Source organism: Rhipicephalus microplus, chromosome 1 (assembly GCF_043290135.1).
Source record: "Rhipicephalus microplus isolate Deutch F79 chromosome 1, USDA_Rmic, whole genome shotgun sequence".
Lineage (NCBI taxonomy): Eukaryota > Metazoa > Arthropoda > Arachnida > Ixodida > Ixodidae > Rhipicephalus > Rhipicephalus microplus.
The window spans coordinates 268,320,441-268,343,074 of record NC_134700.1 but is presented as its reverse complement, the minus strand read 5'-3'; the positions used below and the strand labels follow the sequence as shown (position 1 = coordinate 268,343,074).

The window sequence follows — 22,634 nt, the reverse complement described above, 5'->3', positions numbered from 1 at the left end:
TGTAATGCAATGTTTATTGAGGGACTACCATAGGTTGCTCAAACTGCCCTGTATCATAATTGATCTCATTATTGATTTTAAGGTATGAAGAAAAAAATTGCAATATGGAACACAATGCAGAGCACTCTCCTCTGGTAGCATTTTCACGCCTTAATATAAATTATGAACGCACACAAACGCTCCCTGCAATAAGATCTCTTATGCCCTGCATCACACTCCCTCTACTGCAATGCCTGATTAGTATGAGAATAAACAATGACTGTCAGTATGAGAATAAACAAATAAATACGTCTCCTTGCCATTCACTTTCTCTCAATTTATCTGAGCATTTTCGGGCAATTCAGACATTTCAAGGCCTTTTGTAAACTGAAGTCTAATCAAAAGCAATGACGCAAAGATAACGCACAACAGAACGTATTTTGCGTCAATCATACTGAATTGACCACGACTTTTCTTCTTTTTCTTTTCATCGTGAAAGCAATTATATGTACTTCCATGATGTTGGGATGACCGGCTCTTATGTAGCCTACCTTGCCACATGTTTTTGCCACGTATAAGCTTTGAAAAATAATATATTACAATTTAAACACATTTCGCATTTTTTCAATCGCCATCGGCGTGATGTTCCGTATAAAATTCAAGGACAATAATATCACCCCACGCATCATAAATGCTGATAAATGTGTGCGAGGGCAGCCGACATTTTGCCCTGAAATTTTATACAGGGCATTTGAGGACGGTACACGAGCACAAGACCCCTCTCGGGGCAACTGTGACTCAAGTGGTGCAAGAAAACTTCGACATTTATTTATTTATTTATTTATTTATTTATTTATTTATTTATTTATTTATTTATTTATTTATTTATTTATTTATTTATTTATTTATTTATTTATTACATACTGCAGTCCGTAGACCAAGCCGGAGGGGCACAAAAAGGGAGCATAGCGAAAAAAGCGAACAAGTTATACAGCAAGTTAGAATACACAAAGCTACTGAAAAACAAGTCATACTAAATAGAATGCTTAGTTATACATATCTAGAAAAAAAAGCGAATAAACTTCTAGAAACAGTTTCAAGCACAAAAAAGTAAAGCTACACAGTTGAAATAATAAGATGAGGTAATCTAGCATTGAAATATCAACAGTGTTGATTACACAAAAAGATGCATGTAGTTTTCAAAGTTGGGAATGCCGCGTTCAGCCACGTTTTCATGCCATAGAAGTAAGAAAAGTACTGCCGCTCTCATCGCCCTCTGTATGTAAAAAAACACATTTTATTTTATGAGACCAGTTGTCACGACGTCTGCCTCCTCCTTCAATGGTATTACTTTTCATTCTTTCATTCATCAAACATGGATTCACTGCAACCCTTTGGTCAGCTTCATTATCTCTGTCACAGATGTCAATCACGTTTGAAATGTTCTTGAAAGCCAAGTTGTGTGGTGATATTTCTGTCTGCGGTACGCCTTTACCCCTGACATGCTCAACACGATGCAGAAAGTGAAGGCATTTAATGAATGAATAAGTGTAAACAAGTGAGTATGGACGTTGGCAGGGAGTATTTTTTTTACATGTTCATTTGCTAAATTTTCATATGCACCTATAGTACGCATAACACATCAATTCCGGTCATGAACAACGCAAGAATCTCGCCGTACTTTCTTTCTGTCGCAAACAAATGAAGAAAAAAAATACAGAAGGTTGCCTGAAACACATAGGAGTACGGGTGACAGGAAGCGAAACAAAGCAGTGTGTATGAGGATGCACCAAATAGGGAGAGGAGGCAAGGTTGGAAGAGATTCACAAAGGATGCCCGAATAAAAGAGCCCGATGAGAAAGGGTCGTGGAGGTGGCACACAGTTTTTGTATTGTTTTTTAGACGGAAAGCGCTACAAAGGGCTGCACGCGCGCCGCGCGAAGAGGGTTGCGAGAGAGGAGAAGCGACGGAGGGAAGAGTGTAGCTGGTTTCCAAGGGAGAGCACTTGGCGAACCGAAACGTCGCTGCGCGCCCGGCCAGTCAACATGCCAGTCGGCCAGTCGGCGAATCCCCCGCCACGACCGGCTTCGCCGTAGGCCTCTGCCGATCTCCTTCTGTGCACCCGCCGCCGAGCACAGCTGGGTAGGTGCATAGGAAACGCGCTCGCCGCGACCACGAGTGAAGACACGCTTTGGCGGTGCGCGGCCAGACGCGTTGACCTTGGCGGCGACTTCTTCCGGAGAGACAGTGTTGTATGGTTTCGCACCGACCTGCCGCCCTGTGGCATGCTGTGAAGGTTGGCTGCCTGCCTCAGCCGACCTGACCGCGGAAATCGTAGACCTGCGTGCGGCCTTCGCAACCTCGACGAGCCAAGGCAGTTTACCGGCGAACTGCAGGGACTGCCGTAGCGAAGAGGAGTAGTCGATGCAGTGTTCACCGACTTCGGCCACGAAAGCTTTCTGTCTGCCGAAGATTACCTACGACATCCGCAGATTCCTTCCGATGGGTCAGTGCCGCCGCCAATTTAAACTGTACGAAGTATTGGTGCTACTCGTAGGAGGTATCTTCTAGTGGGCCAAGGGATTGTTTAAAGCTCAATTGGATACAGAGGCTGCTGCTGAAGGACTCTTCCGAGTGTATCTAAGCTGCAGTGCACCAACAATAGATAACTTCCTTCAGTGCGCAGTATGCTTGAACACAGCTGAAGAGCAAGGTAAGAGCACAATTACAACGTGTCATAGTGCAATTTCTTTCCGTCTACCTAATTTCGAACTTTTCTTGCCCTGCTTATCTTTCAAACCGGGTGATTTCTTGAATCGTTTTGTTAAGATCCTCATGAAACTTGTCCTACTTGTCTTTCGAACCGAGACTTTCTCTTTGGGTAATTTCTTGAATTATTTTGTTAGGAGCCACATGAAAATGCAATATACCGCTACGAAATTAACCACCATTTCAGTTTCGCAACAGTTCTTTTCGCTACAGCCAAGGAAGGTTCTCCACATCCAGGATCCAAGATTGTTATATGATAACGACTTACCGGTACGTGCATTGATGCACTGCCAAGAGATATAGCTGTTAGCCGTAGTTCGTCCTTGTCCTCTTCTAGAACAAGTGGCGAGGCGATCATCTCATGTGAATTAATGCGGTGCTGCTTACGGGAACGCTCAGTGTATTAATAACGAAAAAAATTCTGTTCTCATCACGCTTAGAGCCTATTTTCTCGCCATGTGCAGGTGAGACGAGGTAGAAAAGTTCAAGGCACTTGTTCCCTTCCTTTTTTTTCTTTTGTGTGGTCATAAAACAGTCACTTGCAACGCTAAGAAAAGGCTACTTAAACCTGATTTCCACTAATTATTGGGATTCCACGCGTTGCGTCTGTATAGAGATGTGCCCCTGGGATTTATTAGCGATATTGTTACTGTTTTTTTAATTTTGTAATTTTCCCTCTTGCTGCACTACTATTTGCGAAATTTACTGCAAAAAGAAGAAGAAGAGAAAATTTGGCGTTCTGACAATTAACTAACTTCTATAAATTGACATAGGTTTACACCTCACTAGAATTTCACGCAGTGGGTTTGACATGATATGTGGGGTTATGCTCCCAAAACCACCATATGATTATGAGAGACGCCCGCAGAGGGTTTCCACTAACAAGAGAGAGAGAGAGAAAGATAGAGACAGAATAAGCTTTTACTGGCAAATGTATATACAGAGAGGCATCGTTGGGTGGAGCCCTCGGTCCAGGGCTCCATTGCCTTGCGCGACTCTGCCAGCTCACTTGACCAGCTGTTGCTGTTCTTGCCGGCGTAAGCTGAGCAGTGCAGCCTACCAAGCGGGAGGGGTGGGTATGGGAGGAAGACCCTGTGGAGCAGAGCATTCCCTTGTAGAATTGTATACTGTCGGTACAGAGCCGTAAAAGGGGCGGTAGGGGGGTACAGAGTCGGATGAAAACGATTTAGCGTGTATAAGCAGGAGAATGAATTAGTCTGCAGTTCCCACCAAGCGGCAGCATCTGCTCTGTTAAGTGAAGGATGAGGACGGGGATATGTAAAACGGCTCTGTCGGTACTAATGAAGCGTCGCGTTGTAGCTTAGTGGTTCTGTTGGAGCATCGTCTGGGTTACCCGGCCGATAAGACCTCAGGAAACCACATGAACGCGTTCATTACCATGGAGAGAGGCGTGTCCAGGAGTCCAGACAATACGCACCGGGCGTAACGCGGACGGCAAGACAGAAGAAAGGATTTTGTGTGTATGGGCAGCCACAAGCCCTTGAGTGAAGGCACGGCAAGCAGCTTGTGAGTTCGTCACTATGGTGACAGAGAAGTCATGTGACAATGGCGTGGCGTGGACAGCTGCCAGAGCGAGAGCCCCCTCTTTTGCAGAATTACTGTGCGTAGTGAGGCAGACGCCACGAGAACTTAACACATGGCTAAACACATGGCTGGATTCTCTGGGTAGCGTGTCGCATCAGTGTAGAGGACTTGTAGAACTGTGGTACCATCACCAAAGGCGCGTGTCATAGCTTGAACTCGGGCACGTCGACGACCGGCGTGACCGTGGGGATTCATGCTGCGTGGAATTGGAGCCACTTTGATGAGATCACGAAGAGTATGGGCAAGCTTTTGTTGCGGTACTTGTGTGGGTTTTGCGGGAACGAGTATAGCCAAGACGAGACAGAATGGCCTAGTCCTGACGAGTCTGCCTGACTCGTTGGAGCTGAATATTGTGCTGGGCCTCGAGCAGTTCTGTTACGGTGTTGTGGACACCGAATTGAAGGAGGCGTTGCGTAGATGCGTGTGGAGGCAAGCCGAGAGCCACCTTCACAGCTGTCTATAGAAGGGTGTCCATCTTTTTGGTTTGAGCTGATGTGAGATTATGATGTGGAAGGTAATAGGTGAGCTCACTAACTAGGAATGCTTGTACGAAGTGGAGAATATCCTTCTCGCAGAGGCCTCTCCTGCTATTCTTGATGTGGTGTATCATGTGTATAATTTGAGTTGTCTTTTGAGTGAGAAGGTGTGTAGTATGTGAGACGGTGCCATCAAACTGAAAGTCGAGGCCTAAAATACCAAGCTGAGGTACACGAGGGATAGGACAGCCATCAAGGCACAGCGAAGTGTCAGCGGAATCATAGGTTTTGCGGCGCCGCTTGTTTACCACTAACAACTCCGACTTCTCCACTGAACACGTAAGGCTGCCGGAAGCAGCATAGTCTTGTGCAACGAACGCAGCTTCCCGGAGGGCACCCTGAATGGTTTAGTCTGATCGTTTGGTTGCCCAAATTGTAATATCATCTACATAGATGGCATGCTGGATGTTGGGAATCTGTTGTATTAATGGAGGGAGTTTGGCCATAGCCACGTTGAACAATGTAGGCGAAAGGACTGAGCCTTGTGGTGTTCCTCGGCCTGCGAGACGAAATAACGTCTGACCGGAGGTCTCCAATGCCAATGGTGGCCATGCGGTCGGAAAGAAAGGACCTGAAGTAATTGTAGATACGCCAGCCGCATCGAGAGGAAGCAAGATTGTCAAGAATTAGGTCGTGAGAGACGTTGTCAAAAGCACCCTTCAGATCCAGTGCCAGAATTGCCCGGACCTGACTTGATGTGGCGTTATTCAATACGTCCTCTTTAAGCTGTAGTAATACTTTCTGTGTAGAGATACCAGTACCGTAGCCGAACAGTGTATCCGGAAAAAGTTGGTGTCTTCGAGAAACGGCTGCAGTCGAGAAAGGAGAACACGTTCAAGTATATAGTTTAGCTGCACATGAAGTTAAGGATATGGGTCGAAGATTCTGGAGGGATAGCGACTTGCCAGGCTTTGGAACGAGTTTAATTTCTGTGCGTCGGCAGTCCTGCGGTAGCGTGCCGCTATTCCATACTTGGAAGAAGCAGCGAATCACTTCTGGCATGAATTTAATACATTTGAGTTGAGAGAAGCAGCGTGTCATTTTCTGCTACACGTGCTCATTTATAAGGATCGAAATCTTTTTATGCAGGAATTTTTATATAAATTTTTGTCGAAAAACGTTTACTAGGGGGGTCCCGGGAGAGAGAGGTTAATTATGAGAGAAAATCTGAGAGGTTGGCTTGAATCATTTTCATGACATGCTACTCAGTGTCAGGTAAGGGAAAGAGGTGGTGCAGAAATTAGAGAAGAGACGTTGATGATGATAAACATGGAGGTGATGATGGCTCGAAGCTTAAATGTCTAAAAGTCATTTGCTGCTTTTTTTCGAGTCCTGTCTCGCCCAAATACTAACTGGAAAGATGATCAGTAAGGTTAGGCTAAAAGCAAGACCCACAAAGCACTAGTTTGTATAATGATCTGTGTTTCACAACACTAGTCATTTCTCTTCGTAAATAAGGCAATTACAATAAAAAACAAACACTTAATTGTGTCTGAACAGCACATTGCAGAGAAGGAGATGAGCATCTCTGACCTTTTCGTGGCATTTTCTATAATTCTTTTGTTTGCGTTTCAGCAATGACATTTCTTATAGGCGGGTCTAAAAACCGCATGAAATGCTTTTGTACCAAGCTTCACGAACAATGAACAAACCACAAACGCTCACTCAAGGGAACCTCATTAGGTACAGTGACAATGAGACGGATTCATAGGCATGACATGGGAGGTTATAAGACATGAAGGACCACGTACCGGATCATGAATATGTCGGCAAAAGTTGTAGGGCTCATGCATACTCACTCATGAAATATGTTTCGAGCTTTGTACTCGCTCGGACTCAACCTCCCTAAACATTTCCTCAACAAGACTCACTCTAACTCAAACTCACCAAAACAAAACTCACCTGGGCTCACTCAAACTCGGACTCACGGCTCGATCTGAGTCTGAGTGACTTTCTCGAGTCCGTCATCCTTGAATAAGCTCCTTCGACCATGGCGTCAATGCTCTTTAACACAAACAAACTCACGTAACCCGTACTCTTCTTGTCACCGTTTGATATAGTAGCTTCTAAAACGAGTTCTGAGTGCTTGCTTACGAGTAAGGTCATTTTTCTCGGTAGAGATGACAGTATTACATTTATTTATAATAAGTTCCTCGTAAGAGTTCATGGGTAAGAAGTCAAGGCAACAACCTACTTAATTGACGCCTCTGATCAATAAACATTGAAATGATGTATCGATAACATGGCTTTGCAATACCTGTGAGCAGACTTGAGTACAGGTGTGAAACTAGGTAAGCCCGATAGTGATACCTAAGATGACTAGATAGGACTTTAGGTCGGCAGAAGAAAGTGGAACTTAATCAGACTCACTGAAAAAATATATGTTGCACTGTGTACTCACTTGAACACCAGCTCACCAAAATTTTCCTGAGCCGAACTCACTCACCCCCGTATTCACAAACGCTCCTCGACTTGACTTTCACCCTTCACTTGACAGAGTTGAGCACTGCGCCGCTGCTCGGTTCAAAATAGCGCTGTGCTGCTCGAAAATCGCACCACATTATGGCTAATATGCAGTGATTTGCCGTGTCTAGAGAGGGCGCTTCCATCGGCTTTTTCAAGTGAAGGTGAAGCGTTGAGTGAAGGGACGTTCTAGAATACGGAGGTCAGACTCCAACTCACGAAAATATTACTCACCCGGACTCATTCAGACTCACGGCTCGATCTAAGCCTGAGTGAGTACAAGTGAGTCGACTCACGAGTTTGTTCGCCGACCTACCACTGGTTGTACGCGCGCGTTAAAGAACACAAAATGTCAACACTTAAGTATTCCAAGGTCCCGCCACTGCTATGGTCTACCTCATAACATTATCGTACTTTTTGCCACGTATCGTGTCAGAATTTATTCAAAAAGAAGTACCACTGTTTCCTTTCTTGCGGTACTTCACGGTGCTCCTTTTGGGACACTGAATAGTCCTGAGCGGCACGAACTTTCTACAGGTACTTATCTGTATGTTCACGAGGATTGTACAATATCGGAAGTATATTAGCGGTAACTTTTCTCAGTCCACAATATCAAAAGCATCTTTTCCAAAAAGAATTTTTTTTTTTACTTTCCTTGACTACCGCAGACAAGCCCATGAAAGATTACCGCAGCGAAAAAAAAAAGACCTGCCGATTCTATTCTCCCATAAGCCTTCGGAGAAATCGGCAACCGCACTATCTTGAGTTCTGTTATCGTGGCAAACAGCGAGGTGTAATACGAGGGAAGCTCCGTATAAACCACACAGCTACACAACCACAAGAGCTTCAGGTGTGCAGGAGCGTCTGGCGATAACGCGCAAATGCAGACAGTCCTCGAGTTCACTGACACTCCCCTTCCCAGAACCGAAAACGAATTGTGCGGGAAAAGCAAAACACACGTTATCACGAAGCCATTGAAATGAAATCATTCTCCGGAAGCCGGCTTTTAAAATGACTCACAGCCGCACCCACGCTGCCAGAGAAGCCGCAATACAAAGCAACACAGACACACGCCGGTCGAAGATAGCCATCTCAAGTGCGAACCTGGAACGGTGGACGGCCAATTGCTTTTCTTATTCGCAATTTTTCCTCGACCAGACGCTGCTGGTAAGCGTCCGAGTCGCTCGTTAATTACGGCGTACTTTCTGGCAGAACGTAGTGCCTATACAAGCTATACGCGCGGAATGGGCTCCCTCTCTGTTTGCTTTGTTTCCTCTCCCTCGTCTTAAAAGGCGGCCACCTTGGGAGAAAGATAAAACTCATGCCGAGGTGGTTCACCCGCTTCTTCGATTCCAAACTGACCGCGCAATAACCTGGTGCGAACAGTTTTGTTTGGTTGCGAATAAATGTCGGCTCGTTTCCTAGAAGAAAAAGTATAAGTTGTTGAGGTCGTCTGAAGTGTCAGAGATGCAGAAGAAAACTTCAAGTATTGTTACGAACGCCGCGTAGCATGCCCACACTTGAGGAGTTGCTGGTAGCATCTCCAATGCCGCAGTACGTGGCAGCTCCTAGCTACTGGCACCAGTTCAAGAGGCAGGTTCTAAGTGACAATTTCCACTCCTCCTCTCCATATCTGCCCACATTATCGGTTCCCATGCAGGTAGCCCGACAAGCCAGGCGAGGACGGGAGAGAAGGCAGGAAACACGCCATCCTCCTCTGGTTATGCGCTTCAAATATGTCGGTAGTATCTTTCCAACACTCCAAAATAGTCATGCCGGCGAGCTCTTTTGTATGTTCTGGCAAACTCCGCAAAGGAGGTACCACCTAACTACACCAACCCGGGCGATATGTAACTTTGGTGTTGGGAAAAGATGGGGAGGAGAAGGAGCTAGTGTGAGGATGCACGAGCACGTCAGCCCAATGTGCACGTCTGCGAATGCAAAACACACCACGAAGGATTGTATCACGTTTCGTGAACTTCTTATCAAACTGAAGAGTGACTGCTAACTATCGTGTTAATTGTCAGTGTGAGTGCAACTGAACTAAGTAAGCAAACCCGAAAAAGTTTGCTCTGTGCCGAGGGTAAACATAAATTATCGTTCAATGTGAACTCCCTTAACTCTGTTGTGCAACATTACCGTCGCAATGTTCTAATTGGATAATTGAATCAAAAGGACTAGCAAATAAGCATCTCCTTTTAGATAAAGACCTTTAAGTACCTAAAAACGTGCCCTTAAAATTTTCTAAATGTCTACGAGTAGCTACCCGGAATCAGTAAGGATTCTTTTTTTCATTGCCAAAATGTTGACCTCTCGCCGAATCAGGGCAAGCACAACACTCGAACTTCTTTTCAACGCATTTACTCTTGTGAGATGTCGACACGTACCTTAACTTGAACACTTATTATTATATAGTATGCAATCATTTCGACTATATTCAGCTATTTGCTTTCAGGGACGGCAGTTGCTTCTCCTAACTCACTCACTAAAAGCAGACATACATGGCAATGGTCAGGAAAGACAAGTACTTGTCGTAACAACCCGGCTCGTCCATTTTCGAAATGAGCAAGCCGTTTATAGACCTTTCTCTCGCTCATCCTTCCATTCGCATTGCGAGCAATTCCATCGCTGATAGGGTGATCTTATCCGGCGGTGTCGCAAACGACCGTAGGCTCTCGAAAGGAAAAAAATAAAACAAAGTCGCAGCAACAACTCGCTTATTAAGTGCCAGGAAGCTTTGACTAATCCGTTGGGAATGGGTCTTCTGCCAAACGTTACGGAGTGAGCGGGTAGTGAGTAAATGCCCGTGGAAAGAGTTCAAAAGCGGCTCACATATATCCCTCGACGAGGCAAGAGTGGAAGGATCGTTTTTGCTGCCTCGCGCTCCTCCAATTAGAGGGTCTCACACACTCGCTAGCTCCGAGTAAAAGTGGCGTCGCGACCAGCGGAGTGTAGCAATTACGCGATACACAGTGCAAGACACGTGGGGCCACTTCACGGCTCGTGTGTTTGTGCCCAGTGCTTGCTAGTAAGCCAAACATCATCTTTTTCCCTGGAGAAACTGCCGCCAGAGGCGTCGTCGTCGCACGCGTGTCGCAGTAGAATGCGGCGTGATTTATCTGCCGCTCCGTGAGCTATTGTGAACACAGGATGGCTCTGCCGCTTGAGAAAAGCTGGGAGATAAAGTGATAACCTCTCCGACGGTGCAAGTGCGGAAAGAGTGCACCCGTGGCGTTAGACGGCAGCCACGGTCAGGACTCGTGCTGCGAAGGTTCTGATCCCTTGAGCCTCCATTCCTCGACCGTCAGCGACGTAATACAACGAGAAAACAATCTCGCTTCGAAAAAATATGGCCATCCACTTATACAAGAGTACCCTTTATGGCACAAGAACAACGGGCCTCTAAGGCTTGTTCATTGCAGGCTGTGAGAACGTTCGCACCCTGTGCAGGAGTCCGTAAAGAAAGCTTCCGACGAGAGGAACATTCGCGAAAGTGTGCGAAATTGATCTTAGATTATCTCATAAATCTACACTCAAAGTTCTTATTTCCAGCAGCCGATGTAAACACGGAGTCGTCTTCCAGTCCTTGTGCTTCGTCGGGAACCGTCAGTTATTTTTGCTGTGAGCGGAAGCGCTATAATAACTTCCTCGAACGCCGCGGTATGGGATGGAGGAACGGACTGTGAAATATTATTGATAGAGAGTGGCTCATATATTTTCGCCACATAAGTTCGAGCAAGTCAATTTCGCCAAAGTAGATTCTCTGCCAAAAGAGCTGCGCGATTTTTACGAAGAACTTCGTAAAGATCCTAAGCACGTTTAGTTGGACGGAAGAATACTAAAGAGGATTATTGAAATGACTATGTCTGCCCCTGCCTTGTCTGTTCTATTCTTCCTAAAAGACGAAGCCGTATTACCTTATTTTAATGACATTGCGTCAGCGTTCCGCCAATCTTTATTTTTCGTTACAAGAGGAAAGTTTAAATTGCACAATTTCGTGGCGCAATGTTCGGTAATCGTGAAAAAACGGAAAACTCACGAGAACTGCGTGGTCTTACATTCGAAAAATAGAAATATCTTAAAATAAGTACAAAAGCCTCATTAACTTTTCCCGTATGTATTTTCCTTGTATAGCAGAAAGAAAGCGCTTATGTCCAGGATATCAGGCAACCTATGCAACGTGCCCTTGGAAAATAGTTTCATTAATTTTCCAATCATATTACGTTTTTTTGTTCTTGTTTTTCAATATATGGTAATAAAGTATGTCGCTTTGGGCTTAATGAATAAGGAAACTTCATTATCTTTCTGAAGTTTGTTTGTGGCTTAGTCTCCCTATTTTTGTATCATAGCCTCCGTGATGAGTTGCGGCAGTGCGCAGCCAGAGCATATATAGCGTAAGCCACGTTTACAACGACGAAATACAAGCGTGAAATGAGTATACCTGCACATTCTGCCGACCGAAGGTCTTACGCGGCTTCTACACAGTTGCACCTGCAGGCGCACTACGGAGCACAGGTGACACTTATAGACTTGAATCCTCCGGCTTCTTCAAACTATCCGCAATTTACGTTTTCCTCTGTCGGCTCCCAGCGTGACTTCAAATCGTCAAATGACGTCAGTCAGAACCCAGTCCTGTTTATAACCGAACCCATCGAGAAGATAACACTATGCCCAGCACTTGTGCGTATTACAATTACATACCCTCTCCTGACTTTTTCTGCCGCCTCCTCAATCTCGTTCGGGTCCTTACGTCCATTTGCTCGAAAGAGAAGTTTATGTACCGTATGACGAGAAAGGTTGGGTGGACAGATGAGATTAAGAAGTTTGCGGGTATAAATTGGCAGCAGCAAGCACAGAACCGAGTTGACTGGCGGAACATGGGAGAGGCCTTTGTCCCGCAGTGGACGTAGTCAGGGTGATGATGATGATGGTGGTGGTGGTGATGACGACGACGACGACGATAGTGATGATGATGATGATGGTGATGATGATGATGACAAGAATTGGAGTGGCAATGCTAACGTCTGTTCTACGACAGCGGCCTGACGTCACGGCTCGGTGAACACGGCAGCCTGTGCGCCGTCCAAATGAAGGCCACAAAGAACGTCTTATGTATAGATTCTTCACTTCCGCACCAAATATATATTGAGGCCCTATTTAATTTATTTTCGTGGAAGTGGCCCATTGAAAAGGTTATATTAGTGCCACTCCTTTTCTTGTTTTTTTATTACTTTACTTTCGCCCACCCGCTCGTATCTCTTTTTCTTTATTAACCCTTCCCTCCCACTACTTCAGAATAGCGTAGCGAGTTTCTTTTTTTTTTTCATTGTCCTTGACCTTTCCATCAGTTTTTATTATTTTTATGCTCCCGTTCCCTCACTATGTACACTATGGAACATAGTGTAACGACGATTGCTTTATCTCAAAGTGCAGAGTTGCGCAAAAGGATTCCCATTTACATGTCCTCAACTCTCGAGAATCACTGCGTTATTTGGCTTCTTTTTTTCCATTCATTTTAAGTTCAATACAAATATGGCAACTGGTACGTTACCAGATGTCGTAGTCTTTTCTCTGTGCAGCCTACAAAAATGGTCCGTCAGCGAATGCTGGGCGAATTTTGTTTTTTCATTTTTCACATATTTTCTGTTGCTTCTCGCGTGGTTATGTCCAGCGACGGAATATATCCTGAATGCAGTCATAAACATGCGTGAGTTCACAGGAATAATAAATCACGGGGTTTCTTACCCACGACGACCCGAGCCGGAAGCCATCTTTTTCTTTACAGTCGATGCACTGATCCTGCCCCGCCATACACCAAAGCTTTCCGCATCTAACGTGGTTGTGCATGACCTCCGTGATCAAAAGCATCTGACCCGGTTTTGCAATGCCTCCATGATCGGACCACCTTTGAGCAAGCGGTGGTGTCACGTACTGCCGTAATGTAACGTCTAACTGGCATCATGGTGACGCCAAAGTTTTTGGGATTCGTGACGTCGTGATGACGTCATATGATGCCATAATCACGTGATTTTTTTTCCGTCACCCACGTTGGCGGGTGTTGGTTGGCGCCGACGCAGGACGCCTGCCAATTTTCCCGTTTGGTGAGGCATCTGAGATTTTCGCCTTAGTAATAATAAAAAAGAGGGGGGGGGGGTTACCTGCGGAAAATGCGATATGATTAAGATATAGGAAAGAACTCTCATGCTTTCTACCGCGAGGGGTTTTTTAATGTGTGCCCATATATAAACACACGTGCCTCTAGCATTTCACCTCCATCGAAACATGCAAATGCGACAGCAGCGGTCGGAATCGAGTACGTGCCTTTTGGGTCACCAGTCGAGTGCCGTAACTACTGCCCCACAGCGGTCACCTGTTTGTAAGAATTGGGTTTCGTACTGCCGTGACAAATCATTCCCAAATGCCGATCTTATAGACAGCGACGTTGACTGCGACGAAGACAGGGTGACAATTTGTAGTAACAACGGTTATCTATTCGCGACTCTAGCAATTCATGCGGCGCCTAGCGGCAATACAGGGAAGCTGCGTACTGAGGTCCAAACAGTCCAAGCGCCAGTCGTATACGGTAGGAGCACGGTAGGATGGTGCCACCCGTGAAGAAAAAACGAACAGCCAAGCAGATTTCTTCTTTCCAGGTGAGGAACCCGTGTTAACTTGTTAACTCGAACATAATAAATGACCATTGTATCCAGTGACTACACGTCGCTGCGGCGCTCGAAATACGCAAACGAATTTCGCAAAGACACGGTGCGCCATGTGCATCACACACACGACGCGACCACTTCAAGAACGCCGCTCGCGTTCTCGGGACCACTGGTGCCGACTAAAATAAGATCATTCGCGTCAACAACCCGCTCCTTTTCTACAAAGCAACGCGAACTACAACCACACTGCAGAAAACTCAATATTTGTGTTAGCGACAGCAGACGCGGTTACCTCTGTGAATCCGCCATGCTGCAGCTCCGCCGCGCCCTCTGATGTTCATTTGAGTTGCGAATACATACTCTATCTGTTCTCTTGGTTACCAAAAATAGTTCGAAAAGAAACATTGCGCGCTCTGTCTCCTCGGAGTGAATGGCCACGCGCCATAAGACACCTCCTGTCTAAGACCTCCACCACGTGCTGTAGTAGCGGACATCTTGAAAGCAGCAAGTCGTGACTTCTCTGTGTTGAGAGGCTTTGTGCCAGCGGCACCTCAATGAACTCACACCGGATAAATGCATGCAACAGCGTCGATTTGTATTCAGGCGCTGTGCCCCCAAACTGGCGACCATGGCCCCAGCATAATCGGCCTGACATCCCACTCACATCTGCGCGTTCCTTACGGTGTACCTTCTCCCCCGCAGAAGCAGCTCCTCGGGACTGGCGCGAGTTTATTTTTCGTCGTGACGCATGATCCGACGAAGTCAGCTTGGTTCGCTGGAAAGCCAGGCGTCAAGGCCACACTCGCTGAGGCAACGGTTATATGACCTTTTCCTTTCTTGGTTTTTGTAGAGAATTTTTTTTTTGCTTCTCAAAGGCGAGGACGTAGCGAACGATGAACCTCATACTTACTTCATTTCTTACGGTAAGAAATAAATACTTAACATATAATCAGCACTGCCTTTTTTTCTCTTTACGCACTTGCATACCATTCTGCGTTCCTAAAGCCAGGCATGTCTGGTTTCAGTTTTTTTTTTGGTATTTTGCAAAGATAAACACACATAAACGAGCCTCAGTGTTTCCAATTTCACGTGGATGTAACAAGACATTCTGAATAACTTTGGTGTTTGTATGCGCTTCCTTTAATGTGCCTGTTATCTGGGCGTTTTCAACGATAGCGTGAATCGAGTTTCTTGCCTGATACCTGAGGAAAAATGTCCTGCCTTTCTCCTCGCCAACGTGCACTGGCTTTTCATTGAAACCACCATAGCTCTCCATCTCCCAGCCGTGCGCTCCTCTTTGCATTGCTGGGTAAGGGCTGTTGTATTTCATTGATACCGTCTACGAATTCTCCAGTCATGGCAATACAGAGCGCAAGCCAGGAATGGACCAGTATTCTGTGTCAGTTCAACACATAAAACGACAACTAAAAACAAGCACTGTTTAGAGGCGCAGTGGACAAAAACAACAAAAAAGAAGGTAGAGAAGTTAACCAGGCACATGCCCGGTTTGCTACCCTACGCTGGGGGAAAGGGAAGGGGGTATAAAGATGAGATAGAGGAAAGAGAAAGCGAGAGAAAGAAAAAGGATTGTCAGTCAATGGGCTGACGCAGAGCATTGCAAATAAACATGTGATCACTGGCGTTGTCACCCTACAATCTGGTGCGGCGAAAACTATCGGCGAAAAAAAAACGACGGATAAATCACCCATGGGCCTGTGTAACTCGAAAATCTTCAAAATTTAGGCAATTGAGAAATGGGCTGAAAATTGGCTGGTATATTACATGACACCTTTTTGTAGCAGGAAACTTAATGGCGCATATTGTCAGAAACGTTACCATCGAAAAGCAAGCCCTTTCCATGCCTCGCATGCAGTCATTTAGGAAGAAAGATTTGAGGCCACGATTCCATCCAAATACATGTGGGCACCTATCTCCAAAATCAGCAAAATATGGACGCCGATTCTGTTTTGTTTTTTACACGGTGGCACTTGAACGCATGGTGACATCGTAAAATGCCTCACGACAACAATGCTCTACACCGGTGTTGTCTCCCCTTCAATAGCAGTATATAAAGAATGCATTTGTCTTCTTTTGATTCAGCAAGCCGTATTCAGGCGTTGCACGACCCAGGAAAGATACGATAACGAATGATATTCCCATCGCAACGTAGCCTGCGTTTTGTTCCGATAAAGCTGAAGTCTGGGCTGTTAAGTGAGTGCTGAAGTGCGCGTTTGCTCACATCTGCGCGTTCACCAACTCAAGTTGCGCATAACTCCCCATATTTTGCTGATTTAAATGCCACTGAAGTCTTCGTAGCTGGAAAAACTACCACGTGCAAACAGCGCCTCCGTTTGCAAGAACACGTTCATATAACACGAACAAAAATGCAGTATATATGTATACTCAGGCAATCATTCGCAGGGAATCAACCGATACACACAGCGCGAGACATCTGCCGATTTTTTTCCTTTCTCTTTCCCTTTTCTTTTTGCCATTTCTTTCTTTTATTCAGATAATCTTCATGCACTACATTTATCAGCCCTTGTTAGGCAATTATTTTCCGTATTCATGACATGTGTCTTACATGCTTCCGTGTTTCTCGTCTGCAAGACTTGCGCATGTGAAGGAAAGTTCTGTTCCGAATTATTCCAGAGAACTTGTTTACTATACCAACCCAAGTGTAATACTTCATGGGTGAAAAAGGTCTTAAAGCAGGACACCCAATTCGCCTTATTGTAAAACAAGGGCTCGAAAGTTTTATAAGGCGCAATCCGCTCTTAATTACCGGAACTATATAGTCAGCTTATATAGGATTTGCTCAACGCTTCTCTGCAAGCTGATTACGTTAGAGATTAGGCCGACCTCATTAAACATGTTAGTCTGCATTTCTAATCTCTCCTCAATAGCCAACACACACCCACACACACAAAAAAAAGAAAAACGCGTGCATGCGTGCGTGCGCGCGCGCACATGTAAGATAAAACAGGTCTATATAGCTCACGCGTCTCATATGCGGTCCAATAAAAGTTTTAACAATCCTTATCTCACTGAAAGGCTAACGCATAACTCTTTTAATGACCAAATAGTATAATACTTAATAAAATTGTCGGCGTTCTAACTCCCCAAACCATGACGTGATGGCCACCGCAGTGGTGAGCTCCGGAAATTTTGGCGATCTAGAGTTCCTTGACGTGCATATAGTTTTACTACACAGGCCTTTATCGCTTCACCTCATTAAACAACTGTTGGCTGCTGGTTTAGATGAGGTAACACGAGTACTGTTCATAAAGTTGGTGTCACACGTACCATAATTTGTGACTGACGTGCGTGATAACTATATAAAAACGGGCGCACACTCTGACATTAACGAACGCCGTGTTCTGTGTAGTTGAGAAGAATCGCACTTGGGCACCTATATTTAAACTTGAGCGTGCGTCCACAAAATTGGTCGAAGCATGTCGAGTTCCGCATCTTCTGAAATCCGAGGAAGAAGACGTCGAATTGATTCGTACGCAGCAACCTTCCATAGAAATAGAGAGACCCGACTCATTTTATTATCGGTTCGGCAAAACAGCAATGGGAGTTCTCCCCCAGTAGCAGCCATGTTTGGAAATACGTGGCAATAAATGCAGTAATATTAAACTCGCCTTTAAACATCACAGGGTCATTTACGTTTTTCTTTAGGGTCACCGGAAGGTGAAAGTCATCTGTTTTTTTTTTTCGCCATAGATTTGATTGATTCAGGGGGATCAATCAAAACCACGGGAAAGATTGCCGAACCCTGCGTCATTTCAAATTGCCCCCGGTATTGGCCCAACTATTTCGAAGTGATGATGCCACTGGCTGATGTCATCACCTGAATTCACTTCGTGGGGCAGAACACGGACGTAACTAGGCCCTTCTGATCACGCCACGCATATCGGAAACTTGTGACGTTCTCGACACATTTTTTTTCGTCTTTGCATCCCTCCTGTTGAATCCCGTGGTCAGTTTTATTGTTTGAAGAGTCATGAGATGCGTTCGTCTCAATAAATCGCAAATACGTTCGATGGCGGGCTATACTTACCTCCAGAGGTCGGCTAACCCACTCAGACTCATTCAGTCCCAGGTCGAGCCGTGAGTATACGAGCGAGCCCGAGTCAACCCAGCGAAGAAAGATTTTAGTGCGTCTGCGTCCTAAGGGCAAGGTATGCTTTATGAGTAACTCTGAGTGAGCTCCACGCTTTTTTTCTGACCTGTTCACTACCCGCACGTGGTTTAAGGAAAGAAGTTTTCAAGGGAGCTCGTCGCGAAGAGGTGCGCCTAGCAGGAAGGGGAACCACTGTGCGAACTCGTGGGCGGCCGGTTTCAACGGGGTGCATTCTTATTCATCTCATGAACTCAGCAGACCGTCGACGCCGACTCGGTCGTGCGCAATGCCTCAGCTCGATGCACTGCGCGTACCAACGTTGCTGGTTCATCGTGGCAACGAAACCCAGACGTGCTTCCGCCTCAGAAATATCAGAACGTCTGCTGCAAACGCGATTTCGTTATCGTATACAGCAGCATTATGCGACGACGATACCATGATAACGTGTCTAAAATCTCCAACCCCGCTTCCAGAACTCTTCACGAGGTTATTACATTAAACTTTTCTCCGTGGACTCAAACAGATTTGGGTGGATTAAACCCCGGTTACGCGGTTTCGCTGGACACTCCTCCGCATGATACATTCAGCATATTGCGAGGTAACATCCCAACAGTGGCCTGCTTCGAATGCGTATCCGGTTGCTATAGCGTCATAGATCAAAGCAGAGCAAGCTTTACAAAGCTTGCGGCGCTTCTTTGATGTGCCTTTGAGCGTTGCTTCATCGCTATAAGGATCAACGTCGTCTACAGGGATCGGGTTCGGATCAGGCAAAAAAGCTCTCCATCCATTAGTTGGTCTCAAGGGACCTTCCTTTGACTTTGCAGCAGTGCTTTATCGTTTGAGCTGTCTCAAGAGTACGAAACCGCTAAATCAGAATGTAGAATATATGTCGATTAGGAAACACGTAGGTTCTTAATAGACTTGTGATGGTTTCATTTTTAGTGACCGTATTTGAATCGATCTTTGTCACAATATTTGTTATATTTTTACGTTCATGTGTCTAACACGCGGTTTATTGGCTTTTAAATAGTATTTGCACATGCTTCACTGTATGCCTTTTACAAGGGGCTTGGGCTTTCTTCAAGCGAATTGGTTCGCTTTTTGTCCAAGCTTGCCCACATCTTCTTCGATGTAAGTAAACTTTGATTTGAACGCACGTGCGTGGTAATTTGTGTCATAACCTGTTGGGGCAGACCGAAATCACAGCTCTTGTTCTTTCTACCAGCCTTCAGTAGCATCGGCAGAAAAGTTTTTCGGGGAGAAAGAGCGAGGCAGAGAGAGAGAGAGAGTATGTGTGTGTGTGTGTGTGTGTGTGTGTGTGTGTGTGTGTGTGTGTGTGTGTGTGTGTGTGTGTGTGTGTGTGTGTGTGTGTGTGTGTGTGTGTGTGTGTGTGTGTGTGTGTGTGTGTGTGTGTGTGTGTGTGTGTGTGTGTGTGTGTATGTGTGTGTGTGTGTGTGTGTGTGTGTGTGTGTGTGTGTGTGTGTGTGTGTGTGTGTGTGTGTGTGCGTGCGTGCGTGCGTGCGTGCGTGCGTGCGCTCGCGGAGGTGGGGGAGGTTGGAAGCGGACAGGCAGCCATACTTTATGTATGTTCGTGAATGCATTATGTGTGCGCGAATATACACGCATGCAAAATTGCGCGATTTCAGCAGGGGGGGCTAGACCACTAACCTCCCTTTCCTTGGTACGACAGTCCACCATTGTGTTTTTTTTTTTTCTCGTTACAGTGGTCTCTTAAGCGAATTTACGAGAGACATTTTACGCACTTTCTTTGATGCGGAGAGTTTCCAGTGTGTTTTGAATTTACGGGCAACGCTGAGAAGCATGACCAAAATTAAATCCTAACCCTCACTTTTCTTTATCGTTCAAGTAGGCTGCGGTCGCAGCTGTCAGAATCCATCGGCTCAGAATCGAAGACCGGAGGAGTCAGTCGATGTCCTTTCTCCTTACCCGCACTCTTACGTCGTCGGGCGAGTCTCGGTTTCTCTTTCGCTTCGCCTTTTTTTCTATTTCGCTACAGTTTAAACGCACGGCCGGCCCCGCAGTGGCTCGTCAGAAGAGCACCGGACCAGATCTAAAGATGACGAGCTGTTGAGGGCGCCGTGGTGCTCGGCGGACCTCGCCACCTACTCGACCGCGCGACTCGCTAGGGAAGCAGTCGCGGTGTACAAGACGGGCGGCGCCCGCGCGAGAAGTAGAGGGCGAGTGGGGAGCGTTGCGGCCAATTTAAAAGGGAAGGTGCGTGACGCTTGGCTGACCGGAGTTCAATGGACGTTCGAGCCGGGGGACACCCCGAACCCTCTCACCGTTTCCTCCGCACCCTTCGAATCGCTGCGCGGCGGCGTAGAGGAGATGCGGGCGTCGCGAAAGCACACGTCTACAGTGGTTTTGAACGCTCGCGTCCCCACAAGAACAGATTTATTAAAGATATCTGTAATTTTACGTCCCAAAACCGTGATATGATTATAAGAAATGCGTAGTGTGAGCTCCGGAAATTTTGACAGTATGTAGTGTTAATTAACCTACACAGAGATCGCACCGTTCTCGGGACTCTAGCATATCGCTTCCGTTGAACGAAATGTCACTGCCGCCGCCGGTATCAAACCCACGACCTTCGGCCCAGCAGCCGAGTACCCTAGCCGCTACGCCACCGCTGTGGACACCACGGGCGTTTTTTTTTTTTTTTCGACGCTATCTCGAATATAAATCTGTACGCAGGGCCCGACTCTGCTAGGCGATGCTCAAGACAACTGCTGCAGTTAGAGTTTGGTTTTCGGGAGACCATTTCAAAGTGACTCACGATTGGTTGTGTAATCTTAGTGAACTTTTACGTTACGTGTGGACATTTGATTGGTGTTACTAGTATGGCGTCGTAAACGTGTGTGCTGAGAGGACACTTTTCTTTTATTGAATAACTGGGCAAAGTGCTTAACGTTTCTACAATGTGCCTTTGTGTTGCCGTGCGTCTGTTTTCTACATTGGCATGACAAGTATGACGCAAGAGAAGAGGAGTAGCCAGCACCATGCATCGGCACCAACCACTCCTTACACAGTGTTCATTTTTTTTCTTAATTTGACAATTACAGTTGTTTAGATAATTCACCAATAACTGTACCCCATGAAGCAATAAAACAAGAGAGTTGATTTACCTTTAAAAATTGACACCTAAAGGAGTGAGTTGTAGCGATGAAGGCAATCATGCGCCCGAAAGCGTTGCGACGCTATATATATATATATATATATATATATATATATATATATATATATATATATATATATATATATATATATATATATATATATATATATATATGGCTCCGCTTAAACGCCAACTGAATATATTGTATGCTGCCCGGATTGAGCAATTTCCTGCTGGGAAATAGAATCTGAATCCCGTTCCACCCGGAACACCAAAAGGCAGGAGGTACTCCTTCATAGCAATGTAGGAAAAAGCTCAGACCAGTTATGTATCATGGTCTGGGGGAGAAATATGAGAAGTTATCTAACGTATCTCTTGCAGGAGCACGACTCGGCTCTCTGAGTTTTTTTTTTTTTTTTTCTTGCGAATATCATTTTTTTCTCTATCTTCCGCGCAAAATAGCTACGAAACAACATAACTATATACGAAATGGCGATGTAATATACGTTTGGTGCAAGATAACTTTTTTTTTTACGGAACCGAAATGCAGTCCTGTGGGAGACCTCTATAAGGACGCAGGAAGGTCATTTAACATCTAGTTGACATCAATAAAAGCTAGTTCCTGAGAGGGAGCCAGAATTAAACTTGGAGCATGGATTGTGTATACAAGTTACGTTTAGCGCTCCACGGGGAAAAGAGCGGTGTTCTCAAACTTCAGTGTCCGCATCACCGACGGAACGCTAAGCACTGACGCGAGTGCAGATGTGCCTCGAAGTTGTCGGGAGCGCGAGTAATGTGACGAGTCGCGGACAACACACATGCTTCGAGCCTCTTACATAAGGCGCCCATTATGATGAACTGTTCACAAACGAGTCAAACTCAGACGATGTCGTTTTAAGACGCTTAGTATGACATTCGAAAAAATAAAAAGAGGGGATAGGTTGTTTCGTACGCGTTTCAGTATCAATAGTATTCAGATTGGTAGATTGGTAGTATTCAGATAATAGTAATCAAATTGGCAATGACTTCTGACGCTGTTATTGCAAATAATAGCTCATATTAGTAATTATATATAGTAGACACTTCGATTTCGCAGACTAATGCAGTCATTGCGGCCTATTGAATATTGTGCTCGACTGCTAACCTGGAAGTCGTCGCATTGAATGCCGGCCACGGTAGCGGCATTTCTGATAAATGTGGAAATGTCTGAGGCCCGTGTGCCTATATTCAGAAGCTCGTTGAAAAACCCCAGTCGGTCAAAATTTCCACAGCCTTCCACTGCGACATTTCTCATAATCATATTGTGGTTTTGAGGTGTTATATATACTCTAACAAACAAACAAAAATGGCAGATC

At 45.5% G+C, this 22,634-nt stretch overlaps 1 protein-coding gene across 1 annotated transcript in view; it reads left to right on the top strand.

The window, feature by feature from the left end:
• The first annotated feature begins 1,992 nt into the window (after positions 1-1,992).
• Positions 1,993-22,634, top strand: part of LOC119164805 (uncharacterized) — a 127,154-nt gene continuing 106,512 nt past the window's right edge. The window contains exon 1 of the mRNA XM_075894287.1: positions 1,993-2,692. The gene's annotated coding sequence lies outside the window, so the exon portion shown is untranslated. The remainder of the gene's footprint in view (positions 2,693-22,634) is intronic.